Here is a 20,352-nt window from a genome sequence, read left to right as displayed (position 1 = left end):
TCAGCAAACTGCAAAACTAAAATGCACCACAGGTATAGAATGTAGATGGATAGTATACTTAATGACGACACAGAGGTAGGTACAGCAGTGGCCTTCCGTACCGTACTGCTATATATAGTATACTGGTGGTCACTGTGTCAGCAAACTGCAAAACTAAATTGCACCACAGGTAGAGAATGTAGATGGATAGTATACTTAATGATGACACAGAGGTAGGTACAGCAGTGGCCTTTCGTACCATACTGCTATATATACTGCTGGTCACTGTGTCAGCAAACTGCACAACTGAAATGCACCACAGGTATAGAATCTAGATGGATAGTATACGTGATGACACAGAGGTAGGTACAGCAGTGGCCTTCCGTACCGTACTGCTATGTATACTGGTTTTCACTGTGTCAGCAAACTGCAAAACTAAAATGCACCACAGGTATAGAATCTAGATGGATAGTATACTTGACAACACAGAGGTAGGTACAGCAGTGGCCTACTGTACCGTAATGCTATATATTATATACTGGTGGTCACTGGTCAGCAAAACTCTGCACTGTACTCCTCCTATATAATATTACACTGGTGGTCCCCAGTCCCCACAATAAAGCCGCACACTGAGCACAGATATGGAGTGTTTTTCAGGCAGACAACGTATATTGGTGGTCACTGTCAGCAAAACTCTGCACTGTTATCCTGCTATATAATACAGCTGCTCACCAGTCCCCACAATTAAGCAGTGTGAGTACAGATATATGCAGCACACTGAGCACAGATAAGGAGCGTTTTTTCAGGCAGAGAACGGATAAAACTGGTGGTCACTGATCAGCAAAACTCTGCACTGTACTCCTCCTATATTGTACAGCTGCTCCCCAGTCCTCCCCACAATTAAGCAATAAAGCACAATCAAGCTCAACAATAACGGAGAGGACGCCAGCCACATCCTCTCCCTAACATTTCCAATGCATGAGTGAAAATGGCGGCGACGCGCGGCTGCTTATATAGAATCCGAATCTCGAGAGAATCCGACAGCGGTATGATGACGTTCGGGCGCGCTCGGGTTAACCGAGCCGTACGGGAGAATCCGAGTATGGCTCGGACCCGTGTAAAAAGGGTGAAGTTCGGGGGGGTTTGGTTTCCGAGAAACCGAACCCGCTCATCACTAGTCCTGACAAGCAGTATAGAAGTGACAAAGCTGAATATATTTGTCCTATTAAAAACACGTTAAAGGTTAAAGAACACAGTACGCAATTGGCGCAAAAGGTACCGCAAGGGTATGCGCAGACGCTGTGCACAGGGTGTGAACACAGGCATTGCAGATACTTACAGAATTAAACTAGAATAACTATACCTTAAGGAATGTACTTATACTGTAAACCTCTGTGTAGTGGTAGAGTGTAGATGCAACACAGTGTGACCTTATTAATTTAAAAGCTGTTCGAGCGTCACCGACGCTCTGAGAATACTTAACACTATAAGAAATACACAAATACCGTGCTTAGGGTCTAACGCCTTATATGAATGTTATACTTGCAAAAGAATAATACAATACAAGTCACACACTACAATATAACATAGACTAACTAACCAGATAACTACACAGGAAATACAATACAATACAATTACGTTTAAGGGAAAAAATGAGGGAGAAAGAGGAGAAGAGAGAGAGAGAGAGAGAGAGAGAGATATGGCACACAATAACTATAAAGACAATATGGTTGCAGAGAAGCTTACACATGTGAGGAACAATCGCTGCGCATGTTAGTCAGTGCTGAGAATCTTTGTGGAGAAAATACTTGAGCTTACCCATACTGGCTGTCCCTATATACACAACCCTACAATACCGCATGGGACAGAAGCTAGACTCCATTTTGGGAAAACTCCAATGATTCCAAAGACTGCAACACATGGTTGAAAAGGGGATGCTAGCAGCCATTTTAGATTTGCAGGTCCAAACACATGGCACTCTCTGCTACACCACAATCACATAGCAGAAGACACAAGACTCCATTTTATTCCAAAATGTCCAAGCCTCAAAACAATGCATATGTTCTGATTTTACAATTCCAAACCATCTAAATCACCTTTCACAATTTCAAGCAAACACAGTATCTCAATAACCAGAGCATATGAGCTATCACAAGACCAGACCACCAGGTACCCACAAGTATCAGCCTGCCATTGCTACAAGCACATATTCAAAAGTAACTGCATGGTGGTATTCCTGATTAACAAGATATATTATAACAAACCAGCACAATCTATTTTAAATCACCATAGGCAAACAAATACCACAAATGCTATGCTACAGGTTGTCTAATGTCCCAGCTACCATCACAGATTCCCAGATCTATCACACAAACAAGTTACAATATCCTATTTAAACCAGCACCATTGACCTTAAAGCAATCTGTCTATATTTCCTTATCTAGCCATGTGAATTCAATACTTAGCCTTTAGCTTGGAGGTCAGTCCTGGGGATGTAGCCGCCATGCTGCTGGGTGCCAGGTAGCTGTGTGAGTGAGTGAGCCCTGTGATTTCCAGTGGATAATATCATACCTGCATTCCAGCTGTGGGGGTGTGTCAACCACAGGAAGTGTGTCTTTCACAGTATGTGGGCTGTCTTGTATCAGGGAGCTGAGCATGTGAGCTTGGTTATGCAAAATGTTGGGTGATGACTAACACATTCCTATCTTCTGGAGAGCTATTGTTTGGCGAATACAAAACAAAACCCTGTCTCTGGGTTTTGTTCGATTTCATGATGTCCACTTTCAGTTGAGACAATGACATCTCAGCAATCATTCTTCTGGAGACAAACCCTAACCCATTCGTAAACACAGGTGTTGGCCCTCCTCATTGAGTCTCAAAGCTCAGTGTAATTAAAGGCTATTGTACTCCGTCTGCGGGAAAGATACTGATTCGGAATACAATTAATCTTCAATTACTATTCCTGTGCTTAACTATGCATATGAAGATGTGAAGCCCTCCCAACATGCAAACTATTGTTTGGGGAATCTCTAAGGTCAAAGAGCCATTTGAGACCCACTGATACCTGCTGGACTCAGGGGAATATTAACTTATAAAATACATTATTTTGATTAAATATGTAGCGTGCACACACATGAGGTGCATATATGGCAACGTGCAGCGTGATATTTTTCTGACTTTGACAGTCCACCCTTTGGCAGTCAACAATAACTGCCACTTCCTAAAACATTTCAAAAAGAGAAAAATATATGTCAGGGGTTAATACATTTCCATGGTTGGGTAAGGGAGGAGAGAGGGGAAGGTGTGAAGAAGGGTATGACCTAGTGAGATAGCAGAAGCATGTGTGTATGAATCCATGTTTGGGGGGTCATGAATCACCGTGCCGTACGTGTTGTAAATCAAGCTTCGAGGTATTGCGAAGTATACATTTGAATTCCTTCTTATCCCGTATCAAGGGTCTGTGGATGGGCTGTCAAACTCTACCGAGCTCATTTCGGCGTTTTGCGACAAAATGGGGGAGCACATTTTAGTTGATGATACATGAATGGGGGGATATGTGATTGCTGATATCTGTGCCTGTATTCCCTATCGACTATGTGTGGCATTACCTGAAGGTTGTAGAAATGAAGATAAAGAACAATTATGGTAAATACAGTGGTATTCTATGTCAGGTTAATGAACATTTGTCGGTTGAAGTCTTGTTCGGTGTCTGTTGAATGCAGTCTTCTTTGTGCTTTTGCCCAAAAGGTGCGAGCAAAAGCTTTGTCAATGTCCATAGACTTACAAAAGTGTTGGGCTAGCGTAATTTTAAAATTTCTAGGGAAACTGGGGGTCTATGGCATAGTTCATCAAATATCTGTGTATAAGGTTGTCATAACTTCTTCTTTAATCCATCAGTTGTCTGTATACTGGATCATCAAATTCCTCGTCCAAGTGGGTATTTTTACCTTGGAGAAAACGGAAAAACAGGTGAAAGAAACGGACCGTATAATCGCATTTTCATCACATCATTGTCTCTACCGTTGGGTCATAAATCAAATCTATTGGAATTACAATTTCCTCACTCCTTAGACTCATTACCTCAGGTAGTACTTTTCCAATATAACACAATCCTTCAGAGTTTGGGGCAAGCCGCTCATACGCCTTTCTCCCGCATGTGAAATATGCATCATCGGGGAGAACATATGGGACATAGTAGGACATAACCATATTACACATCTTCCATGTGAAATCTCCTAACCCTAATTCTCCCATCTGTCTAGTACACGTATCTGTTTGTACGATATGTGCACAGTATCCTGGTGATACCTCTCCAACTCTCGTAATCCTACTTCCTAGGGTATACCTATATCGGAAAGATTTTTCTCTACTGGCTATGTGGCGTATAAGCTCTGTATCTGTCGGCATTCTATCTGCTCTATATGAAAAGGTCATGGTTTGGTTACTCCATGACACTTCCCAATTTCCCGTCTTTCGGGGATTGGTAATGTTAAAACATATTAGGGATCTATCCACATGATATTAGTGGAGCTTCAAACTAGGAGGACTGGAGATATTAAACCTCCTGTCCACCGGTCTCCCACCCTTTAGCTCAAGTACCTCCCCTACCGTTAAAGGAAATGGTACTAGCCCTGATTTGCTATGACCTTGAGGTACTTGAGAGCATACCCAACAATCTGTTTGATTTAACACACTACCCACTAAGGAGTGATAGTCACTCAATGGATGCCGGTCCATATGGATATTAAAACTGGATTGGCATTTCTTAATGCACCCATCCTCAACTACATTGTCACAGAGCCTACAGATACAGTTCTCTTTTCAGCTAACAATGTTTACAAATAACATGGCTGCTAGATCGTTTCCGGTACTCGCCTTTGCTTGGTGGTTGTGTTGCTATTGGAAATTTACACCTCCGTCTCAGTCATCAGAACCTTTCTGGATCCTTTCTCGACCTCACTGGTACTCTCACCGAAACAGACTGCTCTGGTCAACATCAGGGTCAACATGAAAACACGGATCACAGTCTCTTGGGGCAAGTCCATCTTACAGGAGGAGAAAAGGAGAGATTTGTAATGGGGGTACGGGAAAACAGTTTGAGGGGGAGAGAAACTTGTTACGATAATTAGTACTCTAGTCTTGTTGTTCTTCTTGTTCTGCTGTCATCTCAAAGGTGCTGTCTCTCAGTTTTCTAAACACTCTGGTGATACAATATTTCTTCTAGCTCAGCGCTCTTTCTGTAAGGAGCAAAAATCTTGCATTACCATTTGTCCAACTACTGTGTGACATACCATCTGTAACGTTATGAGAACATGAGAAAGAAGAAAGAGAGAGAGAAAAAACAACGAGAGAGAGAACCGTTCATATATATATGCATCACATAAATCAACAATAAACAACAACAGAAAAAAAAACATTTTTCAAACATTCTTTTTTTCTTCAGGAAAGAAAAAAAAACATTGTCAGATCTTCCGTTCACCATCAGGCTGTCACATCTACATGTCCAATGGTATCCTTGCATAGTCTCTCCCACCAGCATTTCCATACCTACACTGTATCTGGCCAGGATACATCGATGCTGGCAGGTCATACTGGGGTGTGGTAGACTTCTGCAAGGACCAAATAGCTATGTGATATTTGGGTCCTGCCGATGAACGTCAGAGATGGGGAAAAGAACATTTACAGATAAATTACAACGTCTACCCGGCCGTCCTTGTGCCTGCAAGGAACTGACCTCCCATTTCATTAACTGTAACCTCAGGCTTACTATCAGTCCTAGTGATCCCCTTTCGTGACTATATATTATGGGTGTGGCCCAAAATTCTTCCTATGTGATCCCTGATTATAATTTGGTGTGTCATATTCATGCTCATATTCATGTCTAGGGGGTCTGACTTTATGTGGGCTGTTGCAGTTACTGGCATAATGCCCTTCTCTTTTGCAAAGATCACAAACCCTGGGCTTCCTCCAAGTGTCAGTGAAATGGGGTCTTGGTTGATTTGATGCCTCCTCAAACGCTTGGATGCTCATCACCATCAACCGCTTTCCCTGTACCTCCCTGATTCCTTGGATACCATGATTGTGTCGTTGTCTAGGGAGTTGATATACCTTCTGTGAATCTTTGATCATACACTTAGATCTTTCCTAGGATCTGGGAAATCAGACATGATTGATCTCAATTCTGTCCGGGACCAGGGATGGCACATTGCACTGTCCTTGACGGGAATGATTCCCTGATCGTCAGTCTTCCCATTGGGGACTGTGATCACCATGACAGGACTAAACTCAATTACATCACCTTGTTTTGGTCTTACAATATAGGGTACATTTGTTTGTGCGTGATATAAAACATTGTACGTACCTGTGGACACGACCTCACCTGACCCTCCGTTAGGGGTTTTTATTATTGCCTTTACCGATTTGGTCGCGTCCACCTGGATGTCTTGTAGGATGGCTTCTGGAAGAGGTGCCGACATCGTTCTGGGCTCACTTTCTTGTTTGTATTCCTGAGGGAAGTTTGACATGGGGTGCGACTTGCACAGGTTAACATTTGTGATTTTTACACTTTCATTTTTATAAACATTATTACATTTGTTACTTTCGTTCTTAATACAGTTACTAAGTGCATTTTTATCGTACAACATTGTGCCATTTCTCTGCAACCATAATCCTCTCCATTGCCATGTCTCTCTTCCCAAGATGAGGGTCAGATATGTAAGTTAAATTTCTTTGCATTTCACTTTCCTGTTGCCATAATTTTAAACAATCATAATGTTTGATCCGTCTCTTTACTGATTTAATGAGACCTATCCTTCTCCTTAGATTTAGTAACACTTCTGGGCTGAAGCTGCCTACTCTTGGGGATTTCTCCCCGTCATGTACTGTCATTCTCTCCCATTCATCACATAAAACCTCTGTGTGTGAACCGTATTTTTCACACATTACATACCTTGCCGACCCGATTGGTCGGTTTACTAAATCAACCCGAACCGAGGTTGATCGCCCCCTACCTGAACAACTGGCCCCCATACCTGCAGGTGTTGCTTTCACTACCTCTGACCTTAATCAGGGTCTTCAGCGAACCCTTACAAAAACCAAGATGTCCGGGGCAGGCCGGCGGCGAAGTTTACAGAGTACTCCACTCACTCCTCGCCCACGTTGGCCAGTACTGCAATCACTGTATCCAGAGCTGTTGTACCCAACCTAGGGCCCCTGTGAACCTTTATTTACTGGGGCGTGCTGGCACTACCAGTCCCCAGCAAGTATCGGTTGTTGGATAGTTCCTGAGTGACCAGCGAACCTCCCTTAAAATAAAAAAAATTCACAAATCACGTTAGAATGTACAAATAGCGTTTGTGACCCCTTTACTCTAATGGTACTAGGTCAGATTACTAACTAATGTACACAATTACGTGCGGTACAATCGTTCAGCACATAAGCAACTAATCTTATGTACGGAGCGACCAACGGAATCGAAAATTTCGGCTGCGAATTCCTTCAGCCAGAGCTTTATTGGCCTATATGGGTTCTGCACCAACCCCCTGGGTTGTGCCTTTTTCTCTTATTTATAGCGGACTTCTTTGTCTGCTGTACCTGGACCTCCTGGTCTGTGCTACAGTATGACCTCCTGGTCTACTATACTCTACTGCTCAAATTTTATGTTTAACCAGAGATGCCTCCCTAGCCACCATGCACGTCACTTACATGTATGTACTCCTGCGATAACTCGACTTCTTGTGGTTCAACCTCAAAAATTGTATAAACTTAAAAACACTCACTCATCACATGTACACTTTTGTTTCTATTTCTATTTCTGCGCAGAAATTTTTCTTTAGACCAGATGTGTTGTGAATTTGGAGAAGGATCTGTTAATCTAAATCTCGGACACTAAAAATAGATTTGCGCTACTTATCGCGTTGCCACCTCTTCGCCTGCTAAAATAACACTTATCGTGTGATTTGAGTTACGTGGGCGTACCCAGACGCTCCGTTGCGTAATTTACGCTGCGTGCATCGGCCTTTGCGTACGCGAGTCTCACCCTTTGTTAGAGACACGTGTACACCAGTCTTTTATCCACCGTAACACAACTAACACGTTTATCAATGTAGATGATCCTCGATCCTCTACCGAGCACCACACCAATCTCTCCTTGTACCTTTAGGTAGAGCTGCATGTGTGCTTTTTACAATTATACCCTTAAATATTACTTTTTATCTTTTTAACTACTAATAGCAACAAATCTTTCTTAGCACGTTATCAATGCAAATTGCAAACAGGAAGGTGAGATGTGAAAATTACACAAATGAACATGCAATTCTAAATTTAATCTAATAACATACATTGATGTAAGCACACGCATATAGATAGTACATATAAGTACCAATCACTATTACTTATGATTGACTATGATATAGATTAAATAAATGCATTAAAAAAAAACTCATTAAATGATGATTTCTTTTTGACAATGGATGGCTGATTATTTCCTGAGTCAACTGAAAATCATCTGCTTAGGAAAAAAAAAAAAATGTGACCTTCCCAAAATGGCCGCTGCTCCTCCCCCTTTTACCTCCATGAGGGTCACACAAAATGGTGGACAGACCATGCTGCTTCTTGTCACAAAGAAAGTCATCATTCAAACTCCTAAAGTTATCATGCTATGCAGGGCGATTAAAAATAATTTTAAACCTATTTAAACAGACAAACCATCCAATCTGCGTGTGTAGTTGGCACCAAATAGAAATTAAAAAAAAAACAGATTTTCAAAGACAATAACGTACTGTTCCTACCTTCCAGTTCCCGAATTCCCTCAGCACTCCTTACCAAGTGAAGCAGGCGCTTATCTGGTCAGCACTGCGAGGGATAGCACCTTCCCGCCTTTTGCTGATCGATAATGTCTGCTAAAGTTACCTAGTGCAGATATGTGAAGACCGGAGGAGAGCCCCCACTTGACAAAGCTAAATATATTTGTCCTATTAAAAACACGTTAAAGGTTAAAGAACACAGTACGCAATTGGCGCAAAAGGTACCGCAAGGGTATGCGCAGACGCTGTGCACAGGGTGTGAACACAGGCATTGCAGATACTTACAGAATTAAACTAGAATAACTATACCTTAAGGAATGTACTTATACTGTAAACCTCTGTGTAGTGGTAGAGTGTAGATGCAACACAGTGTAACCTTATTAATTTAAAAGCTGTTCGAGCGTCACCGACGCTCTGAGAATACTTAACACTATAAGAAATACACAAATACCGTGCTTAGGGTCTAACGCCTTATATGAATGTTATACTTGCAAAAGAATAATACAATACAAGTCACACACTACAATATAACATAGACTAACTAACCAGATAACTACACAGGAAATACAATACAATACAATTACGTTTAAGAGAAAAAATGAGGGGGAAAGAGGAGAAGAGAGAGAGAGAGAGAGATATGGCTCACAATAACTATAAAGACAATATGGTTGCAGAGAAGCTTACACATGTGAGGAACAATCGCTGCGCATGTTAGTCAGTGCTGAGAATCTTTGTGGAGAAAATACTTGAGCTTACCCATACTGGCTGTCCCTATATACACAACCCTACAATACCGCATGGGACAGAAGCTAGACTCCATTTTGGGAAAACTCCAATGATTCCAAAGACTGCAACACATGGTTGAAAAGGGGATGCTAGCAGCCATTTTAGATTTGCAGGTCCAAACACATGGCACTCTCTGCTACACCACAATCACATAGCAGAAGACACAAGACTCCATTTTATTCCAAAATGTCCAAGCCTCAAAACAATGCATATGTTCTGATTTTACAATTCCAAACCATCTAAATCACCTTTCACAATTTCAAGCAAACACAGTATCTCAATAACCAGAGCATATGAGCTATCACAAGACCAGACCACCAGGTACCCACAAGTATCAGCCTGCCATTGCTACAAGCACATATTCAAAAGTAACTGCATGGTGGTATTCCTGATTAACAAGATATATTATAACAAACCAGCACAATCTATTTTAAATCGCCATAGGCAAACAAATACCACAAATGCTATGCTACAGGTTGTCTAATGTCCCAGCTACCATCACAGATTCCCAGATCTATCACACAAACAAGTTACAATATCCTATTTAAACCAGCACCATTGACCTTAAAGCAATCTGTCTATATTTCCTTATCTAGCCATGTGAATTCAATACTTAGCCTTTAGCTTGGAGGTCAGTCCTGGGGATGTAGCCGCCATGCTGCTGGGTGCCAGGTAGCTGTGTGAGTGAGTGAGCCCTGTGATTTCCAGTGGATAATATCATACCTGCATTCCAGCTGTGGGGGTTTGTCAACCACAGGAAGTGTGTCTTTCACAGTATGTGGGCTGTCTTGTATCAGGGAGCTGAGCATGTGAGCTTGGTTATGCAAAATGTTGGGTGATGACTAACACATTCCTATCTTCTGGAGAGCTATTGTTTGGCGAATACAAAACAAAACCCTGTCTCTGGGTTTTGTTCGATATTCATGATGTCCACTTTCAGTTGAGACAATGACATCTCAGCAATCATTCTTCTGGAGACAAACCCTAACCCATTCGTAAACACAGGTGTTGGCCCTCCTCATTGAGTCTCAAAGCTCAGTGTAATTAAAGGCTATTGTACTCCGTCTGCGGGAAAGATACTGATTCGGAATACAATTAATCTTCAATTACTATTCCTGTGCTTAACTATGCATATGAAGATGTGAAGCCCTCCCAACATGCAAACTATTGTTTGGGGAATCTCTAAGGTCAAAGAGCCATTTGAGACCCACTGATACCTGCTGGACTCAGGGGAATATTAACTTATAAAATACATTATTTTGATTAAATATGTAGCGTGCACACACATGAGGTGCATATATGGCAACGTGCAGCGTGATATTTTTCTGACTTTGACAGAAGCTATAGAAAAGTATATATATTACTGTATATCAGTAGTAGTACAGAGCGGTGTAACTGTGACACATGTGTGTCCTGACAAGCAGTATAGAAGCTATAGAAAAGTATATATATTACTGTATATATCAGTACAGAGCAGTGTAACTGTGACACATGTGTCCTGACAAGCAGTATAGAAGCTATAGAAAAGTATATATATTATATACTGGTGGTCCCCAGTCCCCACAATGCAGCACACTGATCAGATATTTGCAGCACACTGAGCACAGATATGGAGCGTTTTCAGGCAGAAAACGTAGATATTTTAAGCCAATTGAGCACAGATTATTTGCAGCACACTGAGCACAGATATTATCAGCACACTGAGCACAGATTACGGAGCTTTTCAGGGAGAGAACGCAGCCACGTCCTCTCTGTTCAATCTCCAAAGCACGAGTAAAAATGGCGGCGACGCGCGGCTCCTTATATAGAATACAAATCTCGCGAGAATCCGACAGCGGGATGATGAAGTTCGGGCGCGTTCTGGTTAACCGAGCAAGGCGGGAAGATCCGAGGCTGCCTCGGAACTGTGTAAAATAGGTGAAGTTCGGGGGAGTTCGGATCCCGAGGAACCGAACCCACTCATCTCTACTTAATATATCACCACAGTTAGGTTTCATTCCTATATACTGTCTTTATACCTTGAACTGATATAACCCGATACCAAATTAATCACTCAAACATATAATATGCTTAAAAATAAAAAAACACCATACTTACCAAGCCCCGCTATCACGTACGACCGCTGTGATCCTCCTGGCATCTGCTCCTCAGCACTATGAGATAGATGTCATGATGTCTTTCCCACAGCGCACACGGAGTAGGAGAGGGAGCTCAGTAGTAAGCTCCTGACGCTGGCTTCCACTGTGGAGAGGAAGTTGTGGACCCGCTGGTAAATTAATCTCGGCGGGCACCCGGCATCTCCCTGTGGTGACAGGCACACATCGGGTTAGGTGAACCAGAGGAGGCTGAACTGCATTCCATCTCCAAGTGGAACTGGAGAACGTGCCAGCTCACTTTAACCCCTGCTTGTGAGTGCTTTGGTCATCATCCATTTTTCCATCAATGCTGGATCTTGGTACCTCTGTTATCAACCTCAGTTGTACAGTCTTTCACAGTTGTGCACTGTGAATCCTTGACATGTATCCAATGTAACTGTCATGACGTGTCCATTTCTTTAAATCCATCTTTCTGTTTAGTCCAAAAACAGGGTTTGACGTTGAATAGAGAAGATTTATCTGTAACAATTAGTCTTTTCTTGATAGATAATTGCTTTTGGGCAGTGGTATCTCAAATGGCTGGAAAAGAACACCCCACAGTACCACTCCATGGCCAGTATTTACTAAAAATCCGAGTTTGGCCGATTTGTGTCTTTTTGTCTAAGTCCCAATCCGTGAATTCACTAAGCACCAATCTTGGCAGTGTTTGGACTATTTGTAATGGTTTGAATGACAACGTTCCGAAATACGAATGAATAGACCATCGGTCAAACGCGGCTGTTATTTTATACAATACGGGAATTTACTATTCATTCGTATTTGGGTGTTAGTCTCTGAGTGCTCAAAAGCGGTCGTATTTTTTTTGCGATTCATAAAAAAAGCGGCAAAAAAATAGACCTGCTTTTTTCAGGCGTGTTTACATGTGTTGCAAATAAAAAATCTCTCACACCTGAATTAGGATGCCTATAAAAGGATGTTAGGCCCATGTCAATACACCTACACTCAGAAATGGCAGCAGGACTGTGGGCCAGTGATCTTTTGTGTGCTGTGGGATTCCTCAGACTCAGATATCAGCCTGTAAGTACCCAGGGCCAAGAAACTGTACATGGTCAGCAGGTTGTACAGGTTCAGCGAAGGCTGCGCAGGCCTCGTTTTTTTAGAGGGCATTTAAACTTGAACGCATTTTCCAATGATTAGGTCATACAGATGTTCCGTCTAAATTGTAACAACATTTTCCGTCTGTATGACCTTGTTAAACTGGGCCTAGACGCTGAGACAGCACACTCTCGCTCTGTCTCAGGCCTGCACAAACTCCAGGCTGTGTTACACTTTATGGCTACTGGCAGCTTTCAGGCTGTGTCTGGGGATGTCATAGGAATCTCACAGCCCTCATTTTCGAGAATCTTAACACAGGTGATGTATACCTAACTACCCACTCTGTTTTTGCTTGGTTTTAATTATTCGGTGGCCAGTTCTGTCGTAAAATCTCATGTATAATTTTCTTTCAAATATACACACAGGTGTTGGCTTTTTTGCAGCCCCACATCGATGCCTCAATCTGCTTCCCTACCCAGGAGTCTCAGTGGCATACCGTCAGGGTAGATTTCTATGAGCTGGCTGGCATGCCCAATGTGCTTGGAGCCATAGATTGCACACACATTCAGCTGAGACCACCTAGGGGCAGGCAGCACATATATACAAATAGACATCTAGAGCACTCCACAAATGTGCAGGTGGTTTGTGATGCAAATCTCAAAATAATGAGTGTTGTTGCTGGTTACCCTGGGGGCTGCCATGACTCCTTCATCCTCAGTCAGTCATCCCTCTTTGATAAGTTTGAGGACGGCCAAATGCCAGATGAATGGCTGCTGGGTATGTAATTTGATATGTGTAGGCCTGTGTATAGTTTGTCCAAATACACGGGCAGATGTATTGACCTGTAGTAGGCATTAGCAAGTGAGAAACCAGTGATATGTGCAAGGTGATAAAGGCACCAGCTAATCAGCTCCAATATGTAAATGACTATTTAGGTACATATTGTCCGCTGCCTTTATTACCTTGCATATATCACTGGTTTATCACTTCCTTATGCCTTCTACAGGTTAATACATCTGGCCCACAGTGTGTTAATTATGTGTTGCTGTATCTTAACATGAATCACGTTACTATATCTGTCTTTTAGGTGTTGGAGGATATGGCTGTTTCTCTTGGTTTCTAACTCAATTGTCCCGACCTGATACCCCTGCTGAACACAATTACAATCATGCACATAAGTCCATGCGGAATGTGATAGAAAGATGTTTTGGTGTGCTGAAATCTAGGTTTCGGTGTCTGGATAAGTCTGGTGGCCTTTTGTTGTATAGTCCCTCGAAGCAGGGCCGTCTTTTTGTATGGGCTCAATGGGCTCTTGCCCAAGGGCCCCAGGAGTAAAAGGGCCCTATGCTGATAGCTGAGTGTCCCCTCTTTCCAGGGATACCAGATTTTTGAAAATCGGCCCTAGGGAACCAGAGATATCCGACTTCAAAGCAGTGGTCCCCATCCAAGCCTGTTAATTGTTCTTCCAAGCCAGATATCTTGGGTTCTGTCTGACTTAGCGTTTTTCTGAACACTCCAAAAGCTGGGACTCTCTTCTTTCAGTGGACATAGGCAGCTTCTCTCTACTATGCCCAGAACCAGAGATATCAGCCTTCAAGCAGCTGGTCCCTGCTCCAGCTCCACACGCCTAATATGCAGTTTTATATATTTGTTGGTGGATTGCTCTGGTTCCTGAAGTCTGATCCCCAAGCACCCAGTACCTGCTGTAAGGTGGGACTCTCTAGTTTTTTTATCCCTTTAAAGCTAAGAAATCTATTTCCAGGAACTGAGGATGTCTGCAGTAAAGCAAGCTGCCCTGACCCCCGGAAAATGATGATTATTAAGCCCACTCCACTATCCACCCCTCCCCTGTGTATTAAACACCCCCTACCACCCTGGAAGTCATGTACCAGGGCCCCTTCATTCAGCACAATGTCTCCTTCTACAGTTTAGTGTTCTCCTCCCCACCCCATTTATGCAGTAAATGAGTAAGTAGCAGAAATTATTTCTACAGGTCCTACATGCTGAGCGAAAGATCGAACCCCCCTACCCCCGCGGGACATCAAAGCTGCTGCTGATAGCACCTCCACACCTACCGCTGATGGGTGGGTAGGGGCCCCAGTGTATTGCTGTGCCCAGGGGCCTACACGGCTGTTAAGACGGCTCTGCCTCGAAGGTGACTCAAATTGTGTTCTGCTGCAGCTTTCTTCATAACATGTGTTTGCAACAACATCTGCCACATGTTGAGGAGGAGGAGGAGGATGAAGAAAGCAGCCAGCAAGCAGAGGAATTAGAGATACTTGGAGTACAGATGTAGGGAGGCAGGTTAGGCAAGAGCTCATCACTCGATATTTCTAAGGTAAGTATGGTTTGCTTATTTCATTTGTTGTGTAATCATAAATAGATGTTTGGCCATTTTTTTTGGCCAAAACCATTACTCAGAATGTGTCTGTCTCCTTGACACATACAAACATACCCTCGCTCAATGCAAAACAAATGTGGCATGTGTATTGTGTGTAATTTAAAAATCAAAACAACAGATTCTGAGTGGCATGCATTAAGTCTGGATATGTGATCGTAAACTTGCAGTGCTAATTTATTACAAGCACACATAATCCATTTAGTATTTTACTTTATCATTGTGTGCAACGTCCTAATGCACAGGTTCAGAAACTCGGCCCTCAGGACCCCACACAGTGCATGTTTTTCACGTAACCCAGTAGAAGCACATGTGTATGAATTACTCACAGACATATGTTAAAAGGTTCACAGGTGGAGCTAATTATGTCACTTGAGATTCTGTGAGTAGACCTGCAAAACATGCACTGTGTGGGGTCCTGAGGGTCGAGTTTGAGAACCTGTGTCCCAAAAAAACACTCCTCAACATATAATATGTTAGCCTTGAGGAATACATGTGTCCCTATGTGTGATGCTCCATCATATTTAAGGACACAAACTTACTGTCATCAAAAATAATTTATTTACTAATGTTTGCTGCCATAAACTTGCTGATTTGTAAGTAAATACACAGTTTACCACATATATACATTATTATACACATTCTTTGTTTTTTTGTTAAAAAGTTCTTATTTGTTGGTTTCTGCATCATGTGTAATAACATTCTTACTAATTTTTAACACACACAAACATGTCCCAACAATAATGACATTCATTTTGTCAATGTTTGTTTAAAAATTCAATGCCAACATATTGAAAGCTTTTTACGCAACTCAATTGTGTTATTCTTGTAATGTTGTATAGAGAAGAAAGGTAAAAGAGTTAATAATAACATTGTAATTTGGATTGTCTGCAGGATATGAGAATGATTGGAATCTAGAAAGAGTAATGATTAGAAAAAAATCAAGTGGTCTGGTTACTTCCTGCTAACATGTATGTGGCTGCCTGGCAATGATTGTGTGTGCAGGATATGAGAATGATTGGAATCTAGAAAGAGTAATGATTAGAAAAAAATCAAGTGGTCTGGTTACTTCCTGCTAACATGTATGTGCGGCTCCATCAACATTTCCCTCCTCCAATACAAAAACAGTTGATAACGAATAATTGTGCGTACAAAATGTTATGTTGTTGTTTGTACCACTTATAATTAATGATGTTATATAAATTGTCAAGGAGCTAAGTGTTATATTTATTTTGTCAAACATACACTTACTAACTATTTAGAGTTACTTATCAGAAATGTCTAATTTGGGTTTTTTTTTTCAAATTTTTTTGGGTGGCTGCTTGTCCTGCCCTTTGCCTTTAGCACTGTCATGTTGTCGTGCTCTGGTGGAGCATCTTGGTGGTGATGAGTCTGGCGTGATATTTGGAGTAGTCGTACCAGAACTGCTGCTTGTTTGCGGTTGGTGCATGGATCTGAGTGTTTCATTCAGGTTAGTGAGGGTGGCATTGAGTTCACGTGTAGCAGCATTTTGATTGTCTACAATTCGGAATAAAGTTTAATTAATCTTTTGATTGTTTTGAAAAATGTTCATATACCTTTGCTGTTGTCTGTGCTGTTCTTCCATTAGTCTGTGCTGTTCTTCCATTATGCACTGTAAGTTGCCCATGACCTGTGTAATGTCTGTACGCATGAGTTCCATTGTATTGCCAATTCTGGTTGTTTGGTTATTTTGTCTACTCATATTTCTGGTTATTCTTCTGAGGTGACATGGTAGGCTTGCAAACATTTGTGTCTGCCTACGCAGGCAATCTTCATTAGTGGCCTGCTGTCTAGCCCAAATGGTCCAAAACACCTGATCAGGGCCTTGTGTTACTGGTGTTGCTGGGCTGTGTTGTGGTGGTGGTGTGCTTTGGTGTGGTGGTGTACTCACAGGTGCTGGGGGGCTGATTCCTTGGCTTAATGGCTGCATTTCTAAGATGATTGTCTCCTCCATGTCACTGTGTTGCTGTTGTTGCGGAGGGATGCTGTTACCAGGACTAGAAGCTGAAATGTTAAACAAATCTCTGTTAGCTATCCATATGTTTGAGAAATGTAAACAAATCACTACACATGGAACATATGTCATTCACTGTTGCTTTCAAATATTCTGCCTAGCAACATCATCACTCATAACTTAAATACATACATATGCCTGATTGTGGCAAATGTGTCTGGTTACTTAATTGTGAAAGCAAACATTTTAGTTTTATTGTAGCTCAGACATGCTCCACCATAAAAACACATTGGAATCCATAATGTGTTACCTTATAGCTTTGATAAAACAAACATAGTAATGTTTTTATATGTATTTGGCAATGTTAGCTCAAACACACATGTGAAATTTGGAAAAACAACCTTACTTTTTTCTAAAAATAAACATGATTTTTTGTTGCAGCATCTTACACACAATGTGATACTGTATGGCTCAAGTGGACATACATATCTTTACTGGTCAAGGCCATATTCCTTTTATTCCATTTCAGGTTTTACTTACTGCGGTAAGTATCTAAGTTTTTGATGTGTTTGGACTTAATGCGGTTAAGAAAAAGTTTGATTACATTCTGAAATTGTTTACATTTTTTTCAGTTTGATACTCACAATCAAGATGAGGGGAGTGTGGATGACATCTTGGAGGTGTGACCAAAATTTGGAGTGGGGGGACAGAACATACTGTCGATAATCTTCGTGGAGGGGTAGCCTGCTGTGGTTGGCCCTGGACATCAGTCCTTGCTTTCTTTTCGGCCACAGGTTTTTTGTGGTGATGTCTTACAGAAGTCCCACTTCTGCTGCTCCATACTTCTTTTGATGGAACTATTAATGAAAGTGCAATTTTGTTATGGCCATTCCTTTACAAACATACCCTATACTTCAATGTACACTTTACCTGCTTCCGCAGCGTCATCATCATCAGATGTGATAGGAGTTACTGGACGACGAGTAGTACTGCTTTTTTCAAACACTGTATAAAAAAATAATTAAAAAAATATTCATGCTATTGTTGATACATCCACCCATTATGCTTACAAACATTTATTCTTTAAGAAATGCTTGCTTTATTTTTAATAAAAACATAAGGGCCGGAAACAAAAAAATACATTACATAAAACAATAAACATTGTCCAATAGACATATGCACTATGGAAAAATCAACACAGGAAAACATGTACAGGACACTGACATAGGCCACAAGTAAAAAAACAAACATTAACAACCAAAAACACACACATCTTCATTTTGTATTGAAAGGAAAAATATTACAGATGCAATATATAAATTTCTCTGTGATGTGGCACTCCAAACACACATTACCACTATATGAGCCAAACCAAAATGTAAAAATATTTTAAAAATTACACTGCAGTGTGGTGTCACGGTACAAATACAAACTAAAAATTAACAAATAAATAGTGTTTAAAAAAAATAACATTATGTAATAATGACATTACACATGTAAGTGGTTTCCAAACCACTTTCCAGTACTCCAGCCTCTAACATGACAACCACTGTTTTTGAAACATTGCACATGGATAACATAAATAGAAAACATAGTCACAATTATTTAAAAAAAAAAGGCCCAAAAGGAAAACATTATTGCAGGACAATTCAGTGACACACCAAGTCCAAATTATACATGCAAAATATCTTTCATAAAAACACATGACATACAATAAAGTAAGATGTTACATTGGTTTTTGTATAAAACATTAACCAAAACAATTTATTTGCTGACACACACCTGGAGATGGGAGTAATATGCAACGTGACATGACACACATTTTTACCAAAAAAAATGTTAAAAAAAATAAGGTCATAGAATGTTAATGCAAATACACATGCTCAGCATTCTTCCTGGGCTTATCTGAATCCCGGACATGGGTTGCAGAGACTACTTCAGGAGGTATGACACTCCGCATGGGCTCCTCATACTCCAGATATCTTGCAATATAGGGCTGCCCACTACCGGTTTTTCGAGCCGACTTCGCCTCCTTGGTCATTTTGGACTTGACACGTCGCTTTATGTCACAGTACCGTTTGCGGCACGTGTCCTCCGTCCGCTTGACCACCCCCTCACTATTGACAGCAGCAACAACTTTCGACCACAACACCGTCTTCCTTCGTGTTGGCACCTTGGCAGACTCAGGCCCAAATAGCTGCCTCTGATACTTCATCAGCTCACGCACCAATGCCACATTTTCAGCAAAACTAAACATTACATTCCGCCCAGTCGTAGTAGTGGTGCGTGGCTGCGTAGCACTCTGACTGTCACTATCACTTGAGGCTGCTGCAGCAACCTAACCCACCTCCTCCACCTCACTAACCTCACTAACACTCACCTCCTCCACCTGACCGACTTCCTCCCCCTCACTCACACCCTCCACCTCACCCACCTCTGATCACACATAATTGTGTGTCTAAACAGTTAACACAGAAAAAAAATAGACAAACAACACACTCCTCCACTACCACTACACAACTCACACACACACACACCTACATACACACACACACACACACACACACACACACACACACACAAACACTGACAAGGGACTATAAAGAAAAATAACTTGGACTAAAAATGAGACAAAACCACAAAATACAAGACAACAAGAATGACAAGATGACTTTCAAACACAATACCACACTCAGAAATCGCTACCAACACTCCTCACCAAACCACAAATTCACCTACCTCCACAGCACAACCTCCCTCCTCCTCACCACTAACTAAACCCACGAGGTGCGGACGGTTTAGGGCGTATTTATATGGTTGTGCACAGACACTCCTACCATTTGAAACACAACTAATCACGAACGGGGATGAAAAACGAAACTAAAAGGGAAAATGCGGCCGCGGGAAAAAAAAACCCTGCTGCGTTTAACTTAGAAACCCCCCCCCCCCCCAAAAAAAAAAAAAAATCACGAACGCAAACGACAATGACGGACGTAAATGTGCCCAAAAAAACAGACTGGCATCGACATCGGAAAACACGAACACCATAAAGTCGACTGCTTCGTAACTTTGCGTATATGGATTCAAAAAGTTGCATGAAAATGCACCCGATACAAAACGAGTTTAAACACTACACAAACCGACTCAAACACGAATATTAGTAAATTTTGCCCCATGTCCCTCCCCCAGCTTAGTATTAGAGATGTGCACCGGACATTT

General features: G+C 41.6%; 1 long non-coding RNA gene across 5 annotated transcripts in view; it reads left to right on the top strand.

Moving 5' to 3' along the window:
- Window positions 1-20,352, top strand: part of LOC134956814 (uncharacterized) — a 76,889-nt gene that overhangs the window by 39,044 nt on the left and 17,493 nt on the right. Inside the window, exon 4 of one of the 5 annotated variants that reach the window (XR_010186198.1) lies at window positions 17,766-17,813. The exons of the other annotated variants lie outside the window; for them this stretch is intronic. This is a non-coding gene — a long non-coding RNA (uncharacterized LOC134956814). The remainder of the gene's footprint in view (window positions 1-17,765; window positions 17,814-20,352) is intronic. 5 annotated transcript variants of the gene reach the window in all.

This window comes from Pseudophryne corroboree, chromosome 9, assembly GCF_028390025.1.
Source record: "Pseudophryne corroboree isolate aPseCor3 chromosome 9, aPseCor3.hap2, whole genome shotgun sequence".
NCBI lineage: Eukaryota > Metazoa > Chordata > Amphibia > Anura > Myobatrachidae > Pseudophryne > Pseudophryne corroboree.
The sequence above is the reverse complement of the archived record's forward strand: the minus strand, read 5'-3'. Positions and strand labels throughout refer to the sequence as shown.